Here is a 3357-nt window from a genome sequence, read left to right as displayed (position 1 = left end):
TCATTCAAAATTTTTTAAAGTGGACCAGCACTGTTTGAGTGGGGCCCTTATATAATTTGTGGTAGCAGGCCTCATTTAGTCATATACAATTTATGGTAGTTGTTTGTGTTTTGATGGACTATAGACTAAACTAGAGGTGTGAAAATCGGATTCTGGGCCCAAACCGGTTCTTGTTTAAACTGGTGTGGGTTTGGTATCGGGGTCAAAGATGGTCAACTTGGGTTTTTGTCCAAACTAGTTACTGGTTTTTGAGGGGAAAGGATCGGGTTCGACTGGTTTGAAACTGGGTTTTACCGGCTTGGTCCGGGTTTGAGAACCCAATTTTAAAAATCAAAGTATAAGGTTAAAATTGATTTCAACCCCATGGTTTGGTTCAAAGCCGCCCAACTCGGTTTTTAGTGCACATCTACAACCAAACCGATTGCATATGGAAATTTTTGGGGCAGTTGATGTGGCATGGTCATGGGCTGCTTATCCCAATGCAGATGGCTAAGGGGAGAGTCAGTGAGGCGGAGGAGATGGTGGTTTTTGGTTGCGACAAAAAACTAATTCTATGCGTGGAGCGGGGAAGATAGAAAAGATGACGCTTTTGAATTTAATTCTACGAGTGGAGTGAGGAAGAGAGAAGACATGATGTTTTTGAGTGTCGTGAGAGGACAATTTTCAAGTTTTTTTAATTAGTTGTTGACTGTACACATTTTTATTAGCATTTCAAATATACATTACATATTTATCCATATTTGTTTGAATTGTTTTATAAAACGCTTACTCAATTGTAGTTTTAATACACTATCATAGCATGGATGCATTTTGTGTGATTTGCACCAACTTTAATAAAACAAACATGTCAACTGACTTAAAAGATTTCAATTGTTGATAAATTATAATGATTATGTGGACAAGATTGCGACAATTAAAATGAAAGTTAGGATTATTACGTGTTACATTTTGAACAGCTCGAATCTCGTAATGCGGAAGTAGACGAATAGTTTAAGAGATTTAGACTAATAAATAATAATAAAGGTAAAAATGTTGTTACTGTTGAATGATAACAGAAAATTAATATAGTGTAGTATGTTAAACCAACTTCAATATGTCGTTAAACTTTTAATCACATTCAAACAACTACCAATATGAATATGACAAGCTGAATTCAGTTTCTCCCAAATCTAACGTCACCATCCACCGTCAGCCTGTCGCTCAATCCTCACCTCATTTTCTCTCGTAAGTTTTCTCTTCGTGTAATTATTTCAGTAATCGTGCATAATTGTTCGTTTGATTTCAATGATAAAATCATAATATAATATGTTCTAGTTCTACGATCGTTCGCATTTTATTCGATTAGATCTGTTCATTTGTTAGCCTTCGTTATGTATTCTCGGTATACTAATACTAATCTGTGCTTGTGCAGATTAAATGCTTTAATTAGGTAATTTAGCTTTATGCGTTTGTGTTAACCTAATCACCCGAATTATGAATCAACATTTAGAGAATTGAGATGATGATAATTGATTATTAATATAATTATGATTCCTTTCCTTGCTTTGTGACCGACTAATGCTGGTTTGATCTTCTCTGAAGAAATAGACAAATACCTTACGTGTGTGATTTACTGATTTTAGCTCTGTTATGTCATATGAACAAAATTAGGGTTTCAACTCCCAAATTGTAGACACGGTTGGTTTTGGCTAAAACCGAATCTTGAGCTTTTTTAATTTTTGAAAACCGTTCTCGGTTTTCGGTTTTGTGATTTGAGTTTGAAAATTTTGGGCCGAAAGATAATTTGGCCACAAATTATGAATTTGGGCCTAAATCATATTGTTAATTAAATAGCTAATTAATTTTTAATATATATTTAAGCTAAAATATTTGAGTTACATATTTATTAAATTTTTATAAATTACTTAGAATAAAAAATGAAGATCTTTAAATTCGGTTTGATTCCATTTTCTCGGTTTTTGTTACATGCAAAACCAAAACTGAACTTACAGTTCAGTTTTCACATAAACCTACAACCAAACTGTTGGTTTTTGTTTTGATTTGGTTTTCTCGGTTTCATACACACCGCTAACTGTTGACAACTGGCTCATGTTATCCTTTTCAGGTCTGAAGTAATTAACCACCGAATTTACCTTATTGAATTCAATTCAACCTTCCATCTGTCTAAAAAAATGATGGAAACATTCAGTGATTCTGCACACAGACAATTATCACAAATGTTCTGTACCATCCTCTTCTTTCATGCTTCTGAATACCTTTTAGCAATCGCGTGTCACGGGAAATCAAAAGTAACCACCGAGTCTCTGTTACTCAGCAAAGACTATATCTTAGCAATGACATTCTCGGTTACAGAATACCTACTCGAATTATATTATTTCCCCACATTAAAAACCAATCGGTCGATAAGCAATTTGGGACTTTTCATGGTGATTTTTGGGGAAACCATTAGGAAGCTCGCGATTCTTACTGCTAAACAGGCTTTCACTCACATTATTCAAAGATATCATGAACAACATCATAAGTTAATAACTTATGGTATTTATGGTATAGTTCGTCATCCGGGGTACACTGGTTTTTTTATTTGGTCTGTTGGTACTCAAGTAATGGTATGTAACCCTGTGTCAGCCGTTGCGTTTGCAATAATCACTTGGAGTTTTTTCTGTGATCGAATCCCGTATGAGGAGTTCTTCTGAAACAGTTTTTTGGGAGGGAATATGATGCGTATATGGAACGGGTTCCGTCTGGGATTCCTTTTGTGAAGTGATATCACACTCTTATACATCTGACCTATTTTTTTTATACATCTGGTGTTCATTTTTTTTGGGCAAAAGTATGAGGCCATATAAGTGTAAATGAATCTTGGATTTCATAATGAATTTGACTTTTGATATATGTTGTATGAGCTGCTTCACCTAAGATGGATGCCATTTCTTGCAAATTGTAGGTTCATGGATGCAGAAAAATTATTATTATTATTATTATTATTATTATTATTATTATTATTATTATTATTATTATTATTACTGTTACTGTTAACTGTTGACTCGACATTAGCTTTTTTGGTCTGAGTACTCAATACTTGCAATCTTTTGATAATAACCGCATAACTTAAAACACACATCTCCCTAATCGTCCCTAAACGTATGCGTGAGTGATAAGAAGCTACACGTTTAAGCAAGTTTTTGAACATATACTAACTTCAAACGTTTGGCCCGACAAAACAAACATGTTGCCAAAATGTTGTAACCCATAGTTATTTAACTTAAGCATTTTGGTCTAATAATTTGTTCTTATGATTGAAAACTTGTTCACATTTAAGGTCTTTTAAAAAAGTTAACTATTTGGACAAGATGACTT

General features: G+C 33.8%; 1 pseudogene; it reads left to right on the top strand.

Moving 5' to 3' along the window:
- Positions 1-2171: 2171 nt before the first annotated feature.
- On the top strand, positions 2172-2693 carry LOC143535693 (protein-S-isoprenylcysteine O-methyltransferase B pseudogene; annotated as a pseudogene).
- The last annotated feature ends 664 nt before the right edge of the window (positions 2694-3357 follow it).

This window comes from Bidens hawaiensis, unplaced genomic scaffold (assembly GCF_021521415.1).
Source record: "Bidens hawaiensis isolate Kalapana, Puna unplaced genomic scaffold, B.hawaiensis_p1.1 tig00010570_1, whole genome shotgun sequence".
NCBI classification, from domain to species: domain Eukaryota; kingdom Viridiplantae; phylum Streptophyta; class Magnoliopsida; order Asterales; family Asteraceae; genus Bidens; species Bidens hawaiensis.
The sequence above is the reverse complement of the archived record's forward strand: the minus strand, read 5'-3'. Positions and strand labels throughout refer to the sequence as shown.